This window comes from Mustela nigripes, chromosome 3 (assembly GCF_022355385.1).
Source record: "Mustela nigripes isolate SB6536 chromosome 3, MUSNIG.SB6536, whole genome shotgun sequence".
Taxonomy (NCBI): Eukaryota; Metazoa; Chordata; class Mammalia; order Carnivora; family Mustelidae; genus Mustela; species Mustela nigripes.
Window position 1 is genome coordinate 180,546,298 of NC_081559.1, and position 22,248 is coordinate 180,568,545.

At 51.7% G+C, this 22,248-nt stretch overlaps 1 protein-coding gene across 1 annotated transcript in view; it reads left to right on the forward strand.

The window, feature by feature from the left end:
• The first annotated feature begins 3,462 nt into the window (after positions 1-3,462).
• ZHX2 (zinc fingers and homeoboxes 2) overlaps positions 3,463-22,248 on the forward strand; it is a 154,121-nt gene continuing 135,335 nt past the window's right edge. The window contains exon 1 of the mRNA XM_059395097.1: positions 3,463-4,321. The gene's annotated coding sequence lies outside the window, so the exon portion shown is untranslated. The remainder of the gene's footprint in view (positions 4,322-22,248) is intronic.

A 22,248-nucleotide genomic window follows, 5' to 3' on the forward strand; every position in this document is an offset into this window, starting at 1 on the left:
GTTCTATGCTACCGTTGGTAAATTGATATTTAATAGTTTTCATTTCTCCTATCAGTCTCATAATGGAAAAATTAAAGAAATGTAACATATGGAAGGATATATACCAAAATTAAAAGCAGTACCTCCTTGGACAGCTGATAATCACTTCCTTTCTCTTGCTTGCATCTCTGTATGTTGTGCTTTCTTTTCTCATTCATTTAAAAAATATTTATCTAGGGATCAGACAGCTGGAAGAGGCGATCCTGCTATTTACATCTTAGTTCCAAATCTTTCTGCTCTGCCACTTTTCTTTTGGGTTTATAAACCAGTGTGGATTTGTTGTCTTTAGATTAGGGGTTCCACAGGGATAATGCTGGGTTTTTGTTTTTGTTTGTGTTTTTTTCTTCTCTTCCTGCAATTGCTAAATTTGCAAGACTTCCTAGCCAGGCCTGGTTTTCACCCAATTAGGAACAGAAGCTGCTTTCTCCCTGCTACGCATCTATAAAACACATGAATAGATTCTTGTCCTTCCTTGGTTTCAAAGCCGCTAGACAACGATATGAATCCAGGTTCTACGACTTACTGCCTGGGTGAGTTGGAGAAGTTTCTTAACCTCTCTGAATGGCCGTTTTGTCATTTATAAGATGACAAAGATTACTTCACAGGGTAGGTAAGGATTTGACGGGATGATACATTTGAAGGGCTTGAACCTAGCACAGCCTCAAAATGTAATTGCTGTTAACAAAAGTGGTCTTGGGAAGCACTAGAGGCTGTTCTAGGCTTGGAGAGCAGGCATGGAAGGAGAGCTCAAGTTGTTACTAAAAGGTGGAATCATGCAATCATTACCAACTCTGGGTCAGACCTGTAGTTAACGCAATTTTAATCTTTGTTCTCTCCATTTGCCTCAGGTAAGCTTGGACATTTCTCTGAGCCTCAACTTCCTCATCTGTAAAATGGGCATAATAATATAACTTCCCTTAACAGCGCTCTCAAAACGTGATCCAAGGACCCTGGAGGTCCCCAAGACCCTTTCGGGGGCCCTCAAAGTCAATGTCATTTTCCGAATAGGGCAGATTACTTCCCCTTTTCTCTCTCATGCTCTCACAAGTATACAGCAGTTTTCCTGAGGCTAAATGACCTATAATGGTGTCATTGTTCTGACGGCTATCAGAGAGTGTGTCTGTAAACTTCTGTGTTTTAATTTTTTTCAGTTTAATTTCTAATATGGTAAATGTCAGTATGTATCTAACTCACACAGGCAAAAGCTTTTTGGGGTCCTCAATAATTATGAGAGTTTAAAGGGACCTGAAATAAAACATTTTGAGAATCACTGCCTGGTACAGTTGTTGTAAAGATTAAGTAGCAACTGGCATATGCATACAAAGTACCCAATAAACAGCATCCTTATAATTACTGATTCCAAAGCTCCTGAATCACATAAGGGTCTGTCTACACCGGCCCATAAAGCAAACTGAAATCATGGCACTCAATGCAAAGGCGCCCTTGTTTTGTTCACTACTGCTTATGTAGCACAAGCCCAGTCCATGCTAAACATTGAACAATTTGCAGACATTGCAACCCACCAGAAACCTCACGGTTTCTATGACACCTAAGTGCCCTGAAGACATGGGAACTCAGAGAGCAGTGCCCAGCGCTAGCCTGCTTGGCTCAACCATGACCCTTCCCACCCCATTAATCTCTCACCCAGCCAGAGGCCAAGGGTAACACAGGGGAGGCACAGGAACCTTGGCTTATAGAAAACCATCTTAAGTGATGAACCATCAAAAGGAGGTGAAGACCCAAAACGGGAATAGTTTCCTTAAGGTTTCCGTAATTTCCACGGAACCGAACAGAACTACAGACACTTTTAAGGGGGAATGGCAGTGGAATGACCTGGAAGAGTGAAGGCTAAGAGCCATCAAGACTTAGAAGAGTGGAGAGTAAGCAGTACAAAATTATTAAAGTTGGTGGGGGATCCTTTTTTTACTTTTTTCTTGTAGGCTTCAGGCACACCCTCGAGGGAAGAAAAATAAAACAATATGCCTAGATTCTCATGTTGATGGCAAATACATTAGGATCTTAGAAGTTATCAAATGAGATTGAGAAAGATGCGACGCGATCTGGGTCTTGGTCATCAAGGAAGCCGTTATTTAATGAGTCCGTTGAGAGCTGCGTCATTCGCCTCTCAGGTCTGTGAACATCACCCAAGAGACCCCTCCCAGACCAGGACCTTGTTTTATAGGCCGTTAAGAAAACGAATAGGCAGCACCTACATGAGCAATAACCGAACAAACAGGTGCAGACCAGCAAGAAATTTTGCATAGGAGCTATTTTTATTGTCAAAATTTTTGGAGCCCCAGTGGGGCTACGTTAGAGAAATTGGAGCCCCTAGGGGAGAACCTAGAAAAACATTTCGGCCAGTTTCTCTCCCCAGCCTAAGAAACTAAAATGTCAAAAGGTCACGCAGTGCTTTGGCCACGCGGTCCGTCCCCAAGGCCAGCCGTCCCCACCCCAGTCCCCGTCCTCGCCTCTGGCCACTGCGCCGCGCACCGCCACCTGTTGCTGCCCTGGCGCCCAGAGCTGAGTCGCAAACCGCCGCTAGAGTTCGTTCTAATTCCCCGGAGCAGAGACTGGCCGGGAAGCCCCGACGCTCCGAGCCTGCTAATCCTCCGGGCGGGCGGGGACTCCGCAGAGCCTCCCAGCCCCAGGCTCCCTTTGTTTTCTCGCTGCGCTCAGACTGTCAGAAGTAGACCCCAGACAGCGTCCCTTGGCCACGGCTCCGCTCGTGCGCGCTTGCGCCCAACTCACACCGGGAAAGTCTGAAGCGTCGAGATGCCCTTGGAGGGGAAACGGGTCGGTCCCGGCAGGAATGCGAGGCGCAGACAGGTTGCCCGTGAGATTCCGAAGCGTCCCCTGGATCCCGAATTCCTCAGGGCTCCTTAGCGTAGCAGAGCTGCAGGAACGCCGCGCCCAGAACGCAAGCAAGCTCACCGCACCAAGGCCGCCGGCGAAGGGCGGCGAGATCCCCGCCGGCTTTTACTCTAAAACGCCCGAGGGGAGCCAGGGGGCGGCGGTTAGGGATCCCTTCCCGCCGGGAACGCCGGAGTCCCAGTTCCGAAAGTGACCCGCCCTGCTTCCGAGGGACTTCCCTGCGAGCGCCGCAGGGGTGTGCATTTCTCCGAGTCTGAGAATCGCAGCGAACGCCGGCCCGACTAGAGTTTAAGTCAGCTCCCGGGGCGTCTGTTTGTTTATTGGCTCTTAAGGGAAAAAGTTTGAGGATCTTTAGCCAACCTCAGACCTGGCGCAAGCGCAAATCTCCGAATCTCCCAGCAAAAGCCATCTAATTTCAAGTTATATAAGTGGGGGCTCTTTCTCACCCTCCCTACCCCAAGCCCTCTTATTACTATTCCAGGAGCAAAACGTAACTCCCTTAAAAAAAATTTTTTTTTAAAGTTATTATTTCCCTGAGCCTAAAGACGCGGAGAAAGGGCAGACAGCGCCCTGGGTGCGTGGCGGCCCCACCCGCGCGCGCGGCCCCTAGAGCCGAGAGAGGGACGCGGGGTCTGGGGGTGCCGCGGCTCAGGGCCAGCAGCCGAGCCCCGCAGTCCCTCCGTCTGCCACTCCACGTGGTCAGGATCAACAGTTTGTTGAGCTCATCAGTGACACCTTGAACTTTTCATAAAGAAAATGGGTATTGCACCGGGAGGGTTTGGCCGCGGCCGCCGGGCCGGGTCGTGCTTAATATTCAATGATCTCGCTCGCGCCTCCCCCTCCTCCCCTCGCAGAAATTCCTCCGAGTCCGTTACTGGGCTCAGACTTTTAAGTTAATTTACTGCCCCCCCCCAACCTCGGCTAGTAACCAGCGCCTTTAGGGCCAGCCTCCCCCCACCCAGCTCCCGCCTGAAAATGACATTTCGCCGGCGTCTCCGGAGGGGGCCGAATTTCACTTTGTAACTTTCTGCGGAACCCGAGCCCGGGTGGCAGCTCGGGTGGTGGTATCGTATGCAAATACGCATGCTGACGTTACAGATCATGTGGGTTTTGGCGTAGATTCCCCACTGATCGAGACATTTTTTTTTCCCCTTTTTTTTTTTTCCCCTTCTTTTTTTTTTTTTTTTTTTTCTTCTTTTTAAAATTTTGGCCACTGTTCCCCGTACGGGGGCTTTTCCTGTCCGTCTGTCTGGCAGGCTGGCCGTGCCCCTCTTTCCCACGGAGCCCGAGCCCGGCGCCCGGTGGGGAGTGGGGAGTGGGTGGGGGGAGCCAGCAGAGTTCCATTTTGGAACGCCCGTGCCGCGTCTCCGCGCTCCCAGCCCGGGTCCCCGCGTCCCCAGCCCCGGCGCAGGTAAGAAACTTCGCCTCGGCGCCCGGCACCCCCCGCCCGGCGCCGCCAGCCCCGAGCCCCGCACGCCGGGCGCCGGCCACTCCAGCCCAACTTTCCCACCGCCGCCGCCGCCGCCGCGGCTCCCGAAAATGTGTTGTTAATGGGACTTGGCCGGGTTTGTGATTGGAAGGGGGGTGGGGGTGAGGGGGGGGGGGGGGGGGGGGGGGGCGGGGGGGGCGGGGGGGGGGCTTTTTGGGGGGTGGGGGGAAATCAGGGGATCCGGAGAGGGGGGCGATTTTTTTTTTTTTAAGAGTTTTGATTACAAGTTTGGATAAATGGGAGCCAGACCGAGGAGGAGGAGGAGGAGGAAAAACATGTCTACGTTTCCCTATGTCGACATAAGCCACAAAAAAATATGGCGTCCGCTTTCGACAGGGCGTTACGTAGACCCGACTCTGTTTTTATTTATTTATTTCGTGGCCGTCTCCCTCCCTCCGTGGCCCGGCCGCGGCGCTTTGTGCAAACGGGGCAGGTCCCGCGGGGACTCCGGCGGGACGTGGCCCAGCCCGGCGGCTTTGGCAGGCAGGGGGGCTGCGTGTGCGAGCTGCCCGCCCTCCCCCGCGCTCCCCTCTTCTCCCCTCTCCCGGTGACGATTCGCCGTACTGTGGTGGCAGGAAGCATGACGCCGTGGGCTGAGGCTGCCTCGCCTCTCGTCGCCGCCGTGGCTGCGGGCGGCCGCGGGAGCTACCTGCCGGGGGCAGGGCCGGAGCGCGGCGCCGGCCCCCACGCCCGGCTCAGGTGGCGGGGCGCCCGCGCAGGGGACCGGCGGGGGGGGGGGGGGGGCCGGGGGGGGGGGGGGGGGGGCGGGGGGTGGTGGCCCCGCGGTCCGCCGCCGGCCGGCCCACGCCCGCGGCCGCCTCTGCCAGCCGAGCCCACGCTCGCCCCCGGAGCGGCAGCTGGCGCTGGCGTCCGCCCCGCGAGAGAGAGGTTCATCTTTGTTGGTGTTGCGGGGTCTTTGTGGCTTCAGCAGGACTTGGTATCCTCGCCTCTGCCAACTTGCCCTTTCCCGGCCGCTGTGCAGGAGGCTGCGGAGACGGAGAGGAGCAGAAAGTTGGGAACCAGTGAGCATCCCAGGACGGTCCCCTCGGCCCCGTAGCTGTGCAGAGCTCGGAGGCGGAGGAGGAGGGTGTCTCGTGAGGCTGGGGAGAAAACTTGGGGAAGCCAAGTTGTGATTTGCTCGGGCTTCCACCTGATCGATCGGCTTCAAAGCCAGTGGGGTCTCTGCATTCTGCTGTTCGGGACGGCCTTTTGTTTGTCCGGAGTTGGGGGCGGGCGGGGGGTGCGAATAATGACTTTCCCTGGACCCATATCCTTTGAAAGACGCATTATCCCGCCGGCCCGGGGGGTGGTCCACTGAGTCTTGTCCGGCCCTCGAGTTCTTCCCCTACCTGGTCCCTGACGATCGATCGCCGTCTGTCCAAGTCAGCAGCTCTCCGGGTCTGAAGCAGGCCCCCTTGGGCAGGTTTTCGAGGGGCAGGAATCCCTCCCCTTCATCCCTTGGATAGCTCAGACCTCCCACACTTACCCTCTTAAAACACCACACACACACACACACACACACACACACACTCACTCACACTCCTTTATGTAGAGCAGAAATTAATGCCTGTTGTAGTGAAGGGGGTGAGCTTCTGAGAGCTCTTCAAGACTTCAGTCAAAAGGTGATTTTCTATTTATGAGGGCCCTGAGTTGAAGCAGTTCAGTCCCAGGGCAGTAATGTCAAAAAGCATTTGGATGACAACCAAGTGGAATAAATATCTTGTAAAATGGCATGTTTAAAAGTAAAAATAGATTAATGGAGCCCTCAAGTGCTTGAATGGAACTAACATAAAGGTTTGATTCAAGTTTAAAGGGAAAATTATATAAAGCTGTATACACATCTTCTTTTAAGGCAGGGCGCCGAGGGAATCTACAAGTAAGACTGAGATGCATCGCTGACAGTAACCGGACCTGGGATCTGTGGGAATTTTGTGGGTGCTGAAAAGCCAGGCTGAGATTGTTCCTGTGGGCATGTGCCCCTTCTGGCTCAGTTTGATGTCAGTGGGGACGCACCTGAAGTTAACGGCTCTTAGGGGGAAAATCAGAGGCCAGGGATTTAGGGGAAATCTGATACATTAACCAAGCCCCATGGAAAGGAAAAGATAGAATGACAAGTGTTTGTTGGTACTCAAGGATATTCTGATGAAATGCAGGGTATCTTGACCTGCGGAGAGGTGACCCCCACCCCAGGTGTCTCATCTCCATCAGGGCCGTGTGATTGAGTGGGACGCCACGCACTTGACAAAGAGAATAATGACAGTGTTCGATCACGGTGGCTAACATTTACTGTTTTAGTGGGCCAGGCACAATGCTTTCTATTCCGGGTGCTTTCTCATTTAATTCTCACCAAAACCCTGTGAGATAAGGACTGTTATTATCTCCAGTTTGCAGTTGAGGAAACTGAGGCTCAGAGAGGTGAAGAAATTTGCCCAAAGCTGCAGAGCAAAAAGGGAAGCCAGTATGCAAAGGCCTTGGTTCTTTGCCTTCAACACTCCTGTTATGGCAGCTCTGGGATAGGGCGAGTCCTCATTAGTGTGGAAAAGTAAAGGGACAGGTGTAGGTGAAAAAGGAGGAATGGTGACCCCTCCCCTGGAGTTTGAACTCCAGAATTTTCCTGGGCTTCATTTTTTTATTCATTTATTTAGCAACTGTGTGTTGATCTATTTGTTCATTCAGCAGCTATAATCATCCTGGGAAGAGTGCGGTCATTAGCCCTTTTTATATGCCAAGAACTTTTATAAGTGCTTCTGGTTACTTTGTCTTCATGACAACCCTGTGGGGTAAGTACTGCTGTTCTGTCCCTTTTATAGATGAGGAAGCAGAGGCACGGAGAGATTCTCCAACTTGCCCAAGGCCCAACAGTTAGTAAGTGAAGTGCTAGACCCCGGAACACGCTCGCTTCAGGCTCCAGTGTGCTGCTCTAGACATTATAGAGATGCTGGGGAGGTAGAGCCCCCTAACCTCAATGCAAAACACTGCCCCAGGCCCTAGGAGAGGCTGGCAGGATCCGAGCGCCCCCTACCCCCTAGGAATCTGAGCAGCGGGCAGGCCAAATCAAGCAGGATTAACTAAGTGCTGTAATTGAGAAAAGCACAATGAAGGGCATAATTACTGTGCTCCGAGGGAATCGTGGAGGATTTCCTAAAGGGGGTAGCGTCTGAACTGACCCATGGGATGAGAAGGGACAGTGTCTGGAGGTGTGTCGGGTGTGACTGCGTTCAGCTGTTAGCAGCAGAAATCCTGACCGCTGGCCACTTAACCAGAGGGGGCGTACTTGTGTCAGTCAATGAGAAGGGTGGGTGGGACGATGTGCCACTGGGGACCCGGGCTCTGTCTTTCCGCTTTGCCATTCTTAGGTACAGGCCTTTGGCCCCAGGTCTATGTTTTTGAGGTGGGAAGGTGGTTGCTGTGGCTCCAGGCTTCACATCCGCCTTCCAGGAAAGAGAAAGCAGGATGAGTGAGGCTTAGAGCATTTACCTAGTGTGGCTTTACTGTTAATGTGGGAAGAGTTGCCTCTCAGGGACTTTTGTCCTTAGCTTGTTGGCCAGAACTGTGCCGCCTGGCCACCCAGGGAGGGACAGTCGTGTGTTTTGGGGTAGGCACATTGCTGCCGTGAACAAATTGGGGTGGATGGTGCAAATGGTTGTTGAGTTGGCGGATACAGTGTGTGTGGCCTAAGAGGAGAGGAAGAAAGGTTTTCCCGGCGAAGGTAAAACCACGTCGCTGTGCCTGTTCTGAGGGGGTGGAGAGGGGGATGCCAGGAAGGTTGTGCAAAGCGACGATGCCCAGACTTGGGGGTGGACGTGGAGGAGGTTGGCTTTTAATGCATAGGTACCGGGGAGCTACGGCAGGTTTCTGAGGGATGTCATGTGTTTAGGAAGGTAAGACTGACAGCGATGTGCCTTGTGCAGACAAATCAGCTTGGTTCTTATTTAAAATAAAATGAGTTCTGGAAAGTTTTGGACCAAGGGACCAGTTTTGCCTTAGGGCAGAAAGAAGACAGTGCAGTAAGGAAGGAAGGAATGATGGGGAGATGTCTTTTAGGTCCTGCCAACAGGAATCCAAAGTTAACCCGATGTTAATCAGCTTTTCCCAGGGGTAACTAGCTCTGCCTTATCATATCTCAGTTCGTGGAGCTGAAAACCGTGGAGGTAGGTACGGTTACTCCCCAAACACTACACTTGGCCTTCCTCCTGACCCTCAGACACCTGGGTCCTACCTGCATTAGAATAACTTTGGTCATGACCCTTCGCCCTTGCTTTATTTTTTTAAGATTTATTTATTTATTTAAAAGAGAGCAAGAGAGAGGGAGAGAGAGAGAGCGTGTGAGCATGTGCATGTGCGCATAAGCAGGAAGGGGGGAGTGGAGAGGGTCAGAATCCTGAGCAGACTCCCCAGTGAGCATGGAGCCCAAAGCAGGGTTTGATCTCATGCCGCTGAGATCATGACCTGAGCCAAAATCAAGAGTCAGACCCCTCACTGACTGAGCCACCAGGCGCCCTGCTTCACCTTTGCGTTAAATCAGGGGGTTGTGACCAAAGGGCATCAGAGGGCCTTCTGTCAGGTTCTTCACTCTGGATTCCTCCAGCAAGACTCACGTCCCTGATTCTCTGCTAATGTGGTTAGCTTTATGACTTTGGGCTGTTACTTACCTTGCTGAACCTCAGCTTCCACATCCCGAACACGGAGATTGTTCCAGTAGCCGCCTTACGAGTTGTTGTGCAGCTTGAGAAGAAACTTACGAGAGGGCTTAGCATAGCACCTAACACCGTGTTCAGGACACGTCTGCTGTTGTCACCGTCATCACGCCCAGCATCATCACGGCCACTGCCTCATGCCTCAGGCATGTGACTCCCCGGTCTCCCTGAAGTGCCAAGTGATTAACACAGGGGATGTTTATCATTGATTCCAAGAACCCCACTGTCCCCATCTCATCGAATGGTCCTCCCTCCTCTCCCACTGAAACGGACAGCCTTCCTGGAATATCGCAGGGAGACCTGGGGCAGCGCTCAGGGTCTGTAATGTGCTGTGTCATGGTCAAATCCAGACAGCGCGGTTCTGAGAGGATGCTCGGCTACTCACGTCCCCTGTGGTAGACAGTAAAGTAGACATTGCTTTTAGTATTGACAAGGTAGTTTCGTTTTTAAATAGAACAAAAAAATCCTTCCTGTCTCCCCTCCCCCACCCTTCTGTAAGACCCCCCCACCCTCCATCAAACAGGTTGTGATTTTAAGAACATCCACCCACAATCTGTTTCCTGTTCCTAGGCTTAGAGTCATGCATTTGAGAGGGGTTAGTTGGCAATGGTGTGAGAGAGAGAGAGTGAGTGTGTGTGTGTGTGTGTGTGTGTGTGTGTGTACACGCACACACATGTTGACTCCCAAGGAGAGAAACGGTTCTGACAACAGTACATCAGTTTCCACCCAAACTTTCAAATGGAATTTTAAAAAGCCAGAGCCAGAACCAGTTTTCTGGCTGACACCTCGCTTTACCCCCCTGGTGAACAATTCACCTGTTAAAAGGCACAGTTCACGCACTTTCTTCCTTCTTCTGCCCCCACTGCAACCCTCTGGTATAAGAAACACTCAGTGGAGATTAAATCTTACTACACAATGTTTCACTGCGATAGTAGTTACCACTGCGAGTCCGCAGTGAATGAAGGCTTGTACTACTGATCCATGGGGGAGCGATGTTAAGGAGTGTGACCGGGCAGTCGCTTTGGTGTAAGAGATCGGTGGTATGTTTGGGGGGCACACAGGCTTGGTTTAGGATAGAAAAGTGAGAAGCATGTGATGGGTTTACTTCTAGATTTAAAGCCATGCTGGGTTTGCCCTGCGGGGGGAAACCAGCAAAATCCTGGGAACCATTCGCTGTCAAGTTCAGCTTGGGGAGTGGATTCATGCATCCCCAGGGCCTCAGAGAGAAGCCAAATTGAGTTCTTTCCGTCTTTGGGAGGGAATCCTCTCTGTTGGAGGCCCAGGATAGACTCTGGGAGAGAGAAGGAGCCTGCCATTGAGAAGGGAGGAGGCAGGTTGTAAGTAAGAGTTCTTGGGATACAAGTTCTCGTTGGCCTGGTGAGGAGGCTGCCACCGCAGCTTTTAGACTCCAGAACGTCTGCAGAAAACCGAGGAAGGTCCAGGAGTCTAACCTGAGGAGGGAGAACTCCTGTACACATGCACGGGCTGTGCAAACACGAGAGCTGGAATCAGTGTTGGCTCCAGAAGAACACTCCTCAGCGGGGCTGACTTTCGTGCCCGCCCCCAGCTGTCTTGGCCCTCACCCCCCTGCCTTGTCTGCTCCGACTGGTGAGATGGAACCATGACAAAGTTCCCTATACACCCAGCCACACTGCAAACACATGGTGTTGCCGCCTGGAGAACAGCAACACGCCCCCAGCTGGAACGCCTCCTATGTACCAGGCACTGTGCTGAACACTTTCCTCTCACCGTGGCGTTCATTCAGTTGTGACCATGAGGAGCGCTTCGAGAGCTGGAGGGTTGCCCCATTGCAAAGACAGGAAACCAGAGCTCAGAAAGGTCAGGTTCTCGCCGAAGGTCACAGAGAGAAGGTGGCCAAGTCGGGATTCCAACTCCGATCGGTCTGATCCCAAAGCCGGTGGATGCTCCCCGCTGGCTTCTGGAGGCTGGGAGGAAGGATGGGGAGAAGGGACGGTTTCAGGACGCGCTTCTGGGCAGTCTGATTGCTTTTCTGCTGAAGGGGCGTAGGGGTGTGGGTGTGCATGCATGAGTAGGAGTGTGTGTGTATGTGTGAGTTTAGTCACAACAGAAGAGATTTCCAAAACCGCGCTGGTTATCCTTAGTCCCCCAACGCTCCCCCGCCCCCCACCCCTGCTCCAAGAAAGACAACTCTAAAACCTCCGTCAGGGTCTGTGACAGAACATTCTTCAGTGGGTACTGCTCCCTCTCCACCCCCTCCCTGTGTGTTAGAGAGAAGGAATCCCAGGGGGCTGCAAGCTGCACTTGGGGACCGAGGAGACTCTGGGCGCTACTTTGGAGATGCTGAACACCCTCGCCAGCCAGTGGGGGAAGGAGATGGAGAGAGCAGGCGTTGGGAGGGTGGAAATGGCTGTGTTGCTGTTTTTATACAATAAAAGAGGATCATTGTAATTGGGAGCCCTTGCATCATAACACGTCTGCCTATGGCTCTCTCCAGCTGCAGAGCCATTTAGTTAAATAGCACACAGAAACCTCCTTTCGGCCGGTATTACTTTCCCGCTGTTCTTAAAATGCAAGACTGAGCTGAACTGTGGTAACGACAAAGCCATCTCAGGCTCCCCCAGCCCCCCGGGTGTACCCAGAGCCCCCGCGGAATCTCCCTGGCCCCTGGAGGAAGCCCCCACGGAATCTCCCTGGCCCCTGGAGGAAGACATTTAGAAATTCTTTTCATTTGTACGGCACCCTTGCCTTCTTGGAAACAGCTCCTTTAAAGATATTTGCACACAGTCTGGTGAGAGCGAGATGGCACAGCCAAGTTGTTTGGGGGTGGGGCTGGGCCAGAAGGGGCAGAGAGAGGCCAGCGTGCCGGTGCTGGTACGGATGGGGTGTGTCTGTGCCTTTTGTGGGGTGCAGTGGGAAATGGAGAGATATGGACTGACAGCTAGAAGCTGGAAAAAGAGATTGCCCCCTGGCCAAGAGATTTAGGGGAAGAGACTCTCCCGGTGGCTCCCGGCAGGAGCAGAGAGAACCCCTCCCCTCCCCTAAGAGCGTGCTGAGGGTTCATTATCCTGTAGAAAGGCCTGCTACTTTCTTCTGGGGAACTTTGTGTTACAGAATTAGTGATGAGCCTGCCATGAACTTCTGCCAGAGGCAGGCCGTTCAGGAGGAGCTGGGAGACTTCACATTGTTTCCAAGAGCAAGGGCGCTCGGGCCCACGGGGCCACAGAGTAGAAACCGTTGGGCTCATTCCGAGGGTTAATGGTAGACATTGCGAAGATGGAGGGCTGTATTCGGCACTGTGACATTGAACATGGCCTGACTTCAGCACTTTCGGAAATGGGATTTATGGGTCTTCCGGTACAAAGTCTAATGTCCTCTGGGATCTCCAGAGGAGGATATTGGGGAGCGAGGGATGAGTCTCATAGCCACATGGTGCACTGGTAGGATCGGGGAATGTTCCAGCTGGAAGAAACTTCACAGCGCCCCGAGTCCATCTGAGGGAAACTGAGGCCCAGAGAGCTTAGCCCATTCACCCAAGACGACATGATCACCTGGCAGTAGATCGCTCGTGCTCATCTCTAGGGCCCAGCTTACAGCTCTTGTACCCTTGCGCCTTCCCTCACTACTCTGGTTTCTGTCTGGCCAGCAAATACTCAGCAGCTGCTGGAGGAGGAAAAGGGCGTCCCGGCCCGCAGGAAGGTCTCGGTCACGGGGCACTTAGCAACCACGGTTGTCCTCATACTGACGTGGTAGGCGCAGTGCTGAGCACCCTTTGTGTGTCAGCTCATGAACGTCCGAAGAGATAGAAGAACTCTCTTATCTCCGTTTAACAGGTGAGGAAGAGCATATCAAGAAGCCCTTTGTCCAAGGTTTCTGGGAACCAGGCACCTGCGGCTCCTCCCTCCAGGAGGAGGGAGGCACCAGCCTCTCCTGCCCTCCGTGCACCTGGGGCTCCGCTGTCCCCGATTAGAACTTGTGGCTGAGCCACCAGCCTGTGCTGACGGTGACACAAGGATGAGCGCGCATTTGGGGCTTGACACGGGGCATCCTCACACATAGTTCCCCCTAACCCCCCGTTTATTGAATGCCACCGTGTGTAGGCTCCTTAGGCTGTCACCCCACAGCCCAAGTCGTTAGTCCAGCGCCCCAGCCGAGCAGGGGGTGTGAGGGCGGAGCTGGGACTCCAGCACAGGCCGTGCAGTCCAAGCCTGAAACAGTTTCAGCCCCATCAGCCCTGCTGCAGCCATAACGTGCTCTTTGGCGGGGGGGGGGGGGTTCTCTGTGGGCAAGGACAGGTCACTTAGGGACACCAAATCACCCTAAAAGTCCCCCTAAAACTAAAGGAACTGGGGCACTCGAGGCAACTTTCAACTGAGCATTAGATACTTATTTGAGCATATTAAGATGTACCAGTTATCTCACGAAACAAACCGAGCGTTGCTGGGGGCAAGGGGATAGGGAGAGGGGGGTGGGGTTATGGACATTGGGGAAGGTACGCGCTATGGTGAGTGCTATGAAGTGTGTAAGCCTGATGATTTGGAGACCTGTACCCCTGGAGCAAATACTATATTATATGTTAAAAAAAAAAAAGTACCAATTATAGGCACCCCTGAGTGGCTCAGTTGGTTAAGTGTCTGCCTTCAGCTCAGGTCATGATCCTGGGGTCCCGGGATCGAGCCCTGCCTCAGGGCTTCCTGCTCTCGGGGAGCCTGATTCTCTCTCTCCCTGTGTCTCTCCCCCATCTTGTGCACGCCCTTTCTCACTCCCTCTCTCTCTCTCTCTCTCAAATAAGTGAATAAAATCTTTAGAAAAAACTACCAGTTACAATATAGGGGGTGCTGTGTGCCAGGCCCTGTGCAGCTGTGTACGCAGGTGTTAGCATTAGCGCGTATTTTAAAAGAACTTAAATTGTAACGTACATCCCTTAAAACTCACCCATTTATAAAGTGTACAACTAGATGATGACTAGTGTGTTTACAGCTGTACAACCATCACAACAGTCTCATCTTAGAGCATCTCCATCATCTCAGAAGGAGATCCTGTGCCCATTAGCTCTCACTAACCAGCCCCCTCTGCAGCCGCCCGTCCCCAAGCCTTAGCAACTGAATCCACTCTCTGTCTCTACAGACCTGCCCTTGCTGAGCATTCCATACAGGAAAAACTGTGTAAATGCCCGGTCTTTCATGTTTAACTTCTTTCACTTAGCATAGGGGTCTTGAGGCTCGTCCGTGTTACAGGACGCATCAGGACCTCATTGTTTTCACAGCTCCATAGTATTCCCATGTGTGCCCGTTTCTGCGAGGGCCGCCATAAAAAATACAGCAGACCCAGTGGCTTCAACAACAACAGACATTTATTTTCCCATGGTTCTGGCAGCTGGACGTTGAAGATCAAGGTGTCAGCACACTTGATTTCTTCTGCGACCTCTCTCCTCGGCTCGCAGATGGCCGTCTTCTCCCATGGCCTCATGTGGCCTTTCCTCAGTGCATCCGTGGGGTCCCTCTGTGTGTCCACATTTCCCCTTCGAAGGACACCAGTCAGACTGGATTTGGGCCCACACTCCTGGCTTCATTTTAACTTAATTCTCTCTTTAAAGGACCTGTCTCCAAATACAGTCACAATCGGGGGTACTGGAAATAGAGCTTCAACATGTGAATTGAGGTGGGGATATAGGTCAGCCCCTTTTTTGTTTGTCCATCCACCTGCCAATAATTGGGTTTCTGTATTCAGGGCTTTGGAACCATGCTGCTGGGAACACTTGTGTGCGATCTGTATGGGGGTGTGTTTTTACTTCCAGCAGGAAGAACCTAGGAGTGGAATTGTTAGGTTAGGTGGTCCCTTTATGTTTAACTTATTTTTTAAGATTTTATTTATTTATTTGAGAGAGACAGAGAGAGAGAATGAGCAGCGAGGAGGGGCAGAGAGAGAGAGAGGCAGACTCCCTGCTGAGTAGAAGCCTGACATGGGACTCATCCCAGGACCCTGAGATCATGACCTGAACCAAAGGCAGATGCTTCAACGACTGAGCCCCCCAGGCATCCCTATGTTTACCTTTTTGAAAAATTACCAAACCATTCTCCACAGTGGCAGCACCATCTCACATTCTCTGCAGCGGGGCAAGAGGGTTCTGGTTTCTCCGAGTCTCCACCAACCCTTGACATTGCCCTAAGCCCCATTTTACAGGTGAGGAAACTGAGCATGGCGTAGGGAGGGTCAGTCACGTGGCTTGAGGGCAGAGGTGCGGGATCACAGGCCAGTCTGACCAGGAGACTACCCCGGGCGGGCCCGGACTAGGGTGAAGCAGGGCCGGCCTGGCTCCTGCAAGTGTGGGGCCCGCACTGGAGAGGAAGGGCCCCCTTCAGTTTCGTGTCCTTGGGTGGCTAGTTGGCCGCCTGCCTCACCCCTGTCCTTGCCCTGCCGCTAGCCTGCTCCCTGCATGTAGGGGACTGCGCTTAGTGTTGGGAGCAGGGTGCTGGAGATAAAGATGACCGAGCCACAGCCCCTGCCCAGGAGGAGCTCCCAGGCATGCTTGGCAGTGTGTGCATTTGCTGCACCACACAGCTGGCCTAGCGGGACTCGCGACGGTGGAGCCCCTGCAACCAGGGTCACTGTGTGAGTCCCAAGGGGCAGCACCTCTGAAGTACTTAGCCCAGCACCTGGCACCTAGGCAGTGCCCCAGAAGTGCTGGCTCAGACTGGTGTGTTATCACTGACCTATCTTGGACCTTCTCTATGGCGAGGCTAACTCTGAGGCATGAGAGCTATCCTTTTGCCTTGGATCCATGACTGGGGCCACACCCCTACCCCACTGAAGCAGCCATCACCCAGTGAACAGGAAGTGACCGGGGTGAAGGAATGGGCCATCCAGGCTCTCCTCGGACCTGCTGAGCTGGTCCTGGGAGTGGTGGGTCCCATCCCTGGAGCCCAGCTCAGGCTCTCCTTGGCATCTGGCAGTCCCTGGCTGGGCTGTCAATGTTCTATGTCTGGTTCTGCTACCTCCCAAGCCAGAGTGTGATTCCTGTGCTTCCAGGTGTTAGAAAAGACCTGATAGATCATGCGTGGGGCCTAGATGAGCCAGGGAAGGGTGCTTCGGGGCCTTTCTGAGGAATTGGCAGTCCCCTGGTTTTCCCCCAGCTGGGAGAAAGGGCCCTGTCTGTGGCCTTGGTTATAACCAGATCAGCCTGCTGCTCGTTGAGGGCCGGGAGGGGTGTACGACCTCCGGGGAGGGATTCATGGAATCAACCTCAAGATTTCTGGATATAGAAAAGATACGTGCCACTTACAGAAATGATAGAAATGTGTGGTTCTAAAACACCCAATCTGATCATGTTTCATTATCCTTCTAAAAACCTCCCCGTGTCTATGGTTGTCCAGGAGTCACAAGCTCAAATGCTTTCAGGGGCTTTGCAGGTCGTATACGAGAGTGAAGGGGTGTAGAAGGCGGTGGCAAGTGATGGGAAATGGGTCAAAGTGAAAAGCCTAAACCCAGTCTAAAGGTGTCCAAAATCCATTTTTTTTCCCAATGTGCTTTTCTATCCATTTTAATGAGGACCTCCCCTTAGTCATTTCTAGCCCATAGGATCAAGTCCACAAATCCCTGACTCGCACATGACAGCTGTCTAAGAGCTGAGCTCTGCCCACCAGGCACGTTCTGCTATAAGCCGTGGGCCCCTTGCCCTGTGCCCCGCACTCCAGCCCGACAAGACTGGCCCCTAAACTCAGGTGCCATCCTCTCTCCTTTTCCTTTCCCCCAGAAAGACTCCTCCCCAAACTCAGCAAGACCTACTCATTCCTGCTAGAGGGAGAACTTGCTCCCTCCTCCGAGAAGCAAGTGTGCCATAGAAATAACCCCTTAGAGATCTTAGCACATTGATTTTCGTCTGTCTCCTTGAAAAACTGTGAGCCATCCCACCACCCCAAGGGAGGGTTTCCTGTTTGTCTCCATGTTCCCAGCACCAGCTCGAGGCTCACCCATTTAGTAGATTCAAAAGGAATGTGTCTCGTGTGATTGGACTGTTACAAGGATGAGTAAAGGACCTTTTCACCGGAGCCTGTGTGGGAGCCTGTGCTCTGGGTCATCACGAGTTAGCAGAATGCGCTGCTGCTCACTGCTGCCCCCGGTGGCGAGTCTAGGACAGTCACTGGACCATTTTGTAACAGGAAGCAGTGTGGAGGAAGCTTCCGACCCAGGCTGGTTTCGTCCCAGATTTAGGATCTTTGGCCAAACTCTGCCAAACTCCCTGCCTCACTGGCTCCTTCCCACTGCCTCGTCTGGACCTCTGGCCTCTGTGTGCGGCCTGGACCCACTTTCTCCATCTGACTTGTCCGTCCCCTCTGTAGCCTCTTGGGAACACGGTCTTCAGCTTCCCGTAGGGCACCTACTGCAATTTGACGGGTCGTGGTGCATGGTCTTTCTACTACTTCCAATAGTATGCTGTTTTTTACTTTTTAATTTTATTTTATTACCCAAGTCTAAACTTGAGACCAGACTCTACTGTCAAGGTAATAGAGAGGAAGGAAACAAAGTGATTGAATGCCCGCTACATGCCAAACACTGAACCAAACAATATTGTGTACTCTACGTTGTTTTAAATTATTTAATTCTCCCAACACCCCACTTGGTAGACTTTTTATACCTATTTTATGGATGAGGAAATTGAAGCGTCAAGAAATTAACTTGGCTGAGTTATACAGGAAATGGTGGAGCTGGGATTTCGAGCCGGGTCTCAGTGACATTGGGCCCCAGGGACTTGCCACAGCACGATGCTGGAGTGTGGGGTAAAGAGTATTAAGAGTCTGTGTGGGGGTGCCTGGCTGGTTCTGTTGGAAGAGCATGCAACTCTTGATCTCAGGGTCATGGGTCTGAGCCCCATGTTAGGTGTAGAGATTGCCAAAAGAACAACAACAAAAAATCTGTGTTAAATGCCTGAGCAGATGGGATACCAGGGACACTAGTTGTATATTGCCTTCTAGAGTTTAAGATTTTGCTTGTGAAAAGCTGCAAGGTAGCCTTACTACCGGAGCATCTTCTTCCTTTCCCTTACAAGGTGCCTCTTGGCACTCATATAGCTTCTCATTCCCAAGATGCATTTCCTCTTACAGTTTTGTCACCAATTTTGCCCCCACTCTGGGGAGGGAAGGAAAAAATACCTGTCATGAGAGAGTTGGCCACAGTTAGTATATCTCAGCAATCTTGCTGGGCCATCTTATGCAATGGGAAAATGGTCTCCCTGAGATTTCAGTCTGGTGCGGAAGGACTGGCCATTCTGGGACAAACATGCATGAACCCTCTGGAATGGTACTGAATAAAGATACAGGAACAGTCAAGTGAGGCTAACCAATGATGCCATGACAAGGAAACCCCCAGATCCCACTCCCTTAAGAGAACAAGGCTTATCTCTTGCCCTTGGGAAGCACGCTGAAGGTCAGTAGCTCATCAAGGTAGCTCTCTTCCAAGCTGGAACTTAGGGATCCAGGTGGCCCGGATCCACATCATTTGAAGCAATTGGCTTTCAGGCTGCTGGAGCATAGGAGAAGAAAATTAAAGGGTCCCCTACACACTCTTTAAAGGTATCACCTCTCCTCACAGGACCCTGCCTAATTGTAGGATACTGGAAAATCAGGGGGTAGTGGGTGGTATGTGAATGTTTGGTGAGTTATTTCTATCCCGTGAGGCCCAGGGTTGGGGCTGTTATACTTCAGCAAGTCATTGTTCCTCTCAGCCTTGCCAAGTATCGGGGAGTAAAGAGGATCGGTGGCAAAGCCCAGAATCGAACACAGCTTCTTAACACTTAGTCCAGTGCCATTTTGGCTTCTAAAGTCAGTGCTCAATTGTCCCGCCCAATGGGTTGTGGAGGAGGGGTCCTGATGCTTAGAAGGCCCCCCACAAACATTAAAGATAAGAAATGTTTGCAACATATTTACCTTTCCTATATTTCATGGAAGACCATTACAATTTGGTTTGACATTGAATGTCCAGTGTGGCCTAAAGAAAATGAACTTGAACGAGCCCATATGTACCCCTAAGCACGCAAGATGCCAATGCAAGGGTAACTCTGAGAGCCAGCGTTTATGTTGAGCATGCAGTGTACCAGGCAGAGTCTCAGCTCTGTGTGGGTTCATTTATGTGCGCCACCCAACTTCCTGAGAAGGTCCTGACTCTCTCTCCTCCTGAGAGAGGCCTGCTTATCTGCATGTAACAAACGAGGAGCGTCAGAGGCTCTGGGAGGTGACATGGCTGTGAAGCCCAACTTCACAGGCAGCACTAGCTGATTCTCAACCCAGCACTCAATTTGTGAGGTTGGGAGTATGTCAGGGATGCAGGAAAGGCTAAGGATTAAGTAGCAGTGCTATTCACGTGAGCCGTTGAATGCTTTGGGGTTATGCAGACATGCCTCTCCTTTTCAAGGTGTGCGGAAAGTGTTCTGGAAGCTGGCCACTTTGTCTGTCCAGGAAATAGTCAAGCCCCTACTTTGCATCAGGCGCCATGCTATATAGTAGGGATTCTACAGTGGTGGACGAGATACTACTTTCAATCTGGGTTTGATATATTCCTCAATGGAACTTCCTAGATTTAAAAAAAAAAAAAATGTCCTTGAAAGATAACCTCCAGATCATGTATTTGAGTTTTGGCTTCAAAGACATGGCATGCAGCTGCTGGGCTCTGCTTCAGAAGTCGGGACCCTCTTCAACCAGTCGGTCCTTCACTTAACCAGCCCAGCCTCTGCTGGTTACCAACTGTGCACTAGTTTGTGTCTCAGTCAGCCAACCAATAATAAAGCCAACATTTGAGATTACCTAGTCTGACCCTCTGAGGTTTTGTCTTTTTTTTTTTTTTAAGTTGTATTTATTTATTTGACAGAGAGAGAGCACAAGCTTGGGGAGTAGCAGCGAGAGGGAAGGGGAGAAGCAGGCTCCCCATAGAGCAGGGGGAGCCCGATGAGGGACTTGATCCCAGGACTCAAGCTGAAGGCAGTTGCTTAACCAACTGAGCCCCCCAGGCGCCCTCTCTGAGATTTTAGTAGAAGTAACCAAGGCTCTAGGATGTGAAATGCTCAAGGCCCTTATTCTTTAAAATGTTTCAATATCAAAGCTCCCTCCAGAATAACAGATTTTACCAATGATACAAAAAGTATTCCTCCCTCTCCTGTACTTCCATTTATGAATGTTAAGGATACAGTGTTTTGCCTCTCATAGGCACTTGACACCTTTGATCTTAGGCCTTTTCACTAACCTAGTGCCCAGGGCGGGGCGGAAAAGCTGACAGCCTCCTCTCCTGCCTCACCTCAGACTTGAAGTGTGGTTAAGGGAGCCCCCATTCTTCCCTTCATCACAGAAAAGGTGAAGGACACGTACACGTACAACATCAGATTATTAGCAGTGAACCTGGGCTAGAACCCTGTGCTTTTTGCTTGTGCTTTGCTGTGTGTGTGTGTGTGTGTGTGATTTTCTTGCTTATATGTTCAGTATTCGATTTTTATATGAAGCTCTCTCCCAAAACTAATCATTTTAGACTTCCAGGGTCAGGAGGTGGTGGCGGGGGGAGATACACATACAGAAGTATGTCTATGAGACGGTTTTCGAGAACTTCACATTTTTTCGCTCCGGGTTTGAAGTGTGGCGTTTGGGCCCCCCAGAAAGTAATAGTGTGACTTGGTTATCTCCTCGGAGGCGAGGACTTGGTTTTCATGATGCTGGTAACCCGATGAGGGAAACTGCAGGGTTCCATCTCCCTGACTGTGAGCAGCTTTCTGTGTAGGTGTCCGAGCTGGATCCCGGGGTGTGGGCAGCCTCCCTCATTCTGGGATTCTGGAGGAGTCCTGTCCTCCTGCTGCCCACCAGCCTCTGCTTTGCATGAATAACAGGCATTTGAATTTACTGATGAGAAAAACAAAATGCTTTTGACTCCTCTCACTCATCTGGAACAGCTGGAATCCATGTGTCTTGCGGGTCAGATGAACTTGACCGCAGAAGACACCAGCCATCATTATGCCTCATCCTGGCTCCCTCCTGTCCTGCCCTGCTCCCCCTCCTGGGTTCACATGGGCCCCTAGCTTTTCTGCTCTGCCAGACACCCTGCAGGGAAGCTGGTGGCAGGCCTACAGCGCCTTCTGGGAGGGGTGCTGGACAGCACAGCAGAGCCCTGAGCTGTGGCGGCCACCCGTTGTGCAGAGTAGTTGCTCAGTAAATATTTGTGGAATCTCCGAAGCAGGCAACACCCCGGAGCCCCCCATGACCTGGATCTGGGACACAAGCTGTTGGAGATTGGGCACATGGGCCATTTGTTCTGGCAACGAATGAAACATCTTGGCCCCGTGTGCTTCTCCCCTGTGTGTGTAACTCTGAGTGCAGGTGACCAGCAGAGGCTTGCCTTGGTCAGGAGCATAGCTGGTGGTCCCTCCTGAGCCAGGTCATTTTCCAAGGGAGGAGAGAGCAGGGGCGGGTGGGGAGGCAGGCTGGGAGGGACAGAGGATGGAAATCACTTGAAACTGCCTAGCAAACAAACAAAGAACCTAGGTTTCCTTCCCCCAGGTGAAAACCAGGTGAGAGGCTTGCCCGAAGGACTTCCGAAAGCAGAAGAAAAACCTGCAGCTGGAGGTTCTCTCATGTGTCCATAGGTGCTCATGCACACACACATCCAAAACACAGCACAGCTAGGAAGTTTCATGGTTTTGAATCCTTTGTATTGTGTACAACTTTAATAGCAGAAAATACACATTGAACTAACGGTTTGTGTCGTAAGTTCCGAGTTAGAGAGACTCAGCTCTGCAGATCAAGGCTTTCCATGAATGAGGAGACCATACTGTGTAGTGTTTGCTTAAAATAACAGCCCGTGAGAAAATTCTTAACCCTGGGTTTGCAGAGAGGCTCTATTTATTGCTAATTACCTCCTTCATTGGGGGCACCTATCACAACATTCTCAGGGGGATACAGGGCAAAGTATCATTTTTAATAAAATAATTACTCGAGTACACATATTCCTACAAATTTCCCCTAATGCCCCTTTTTTTGTGAAGTGAGTTTCATAGGTTGGGACTTGATGTCTTTCCTCATAGGCAGCATTGTGACAGGGAGCTTACATCTGGGGGCTTTGGGAACACTGGGGGACACGTTCCTTTCAGAAGAGAACTCGAGAAATTAAGGAAGCGGAGATGTTGGTAGTGTCCTCGCAACC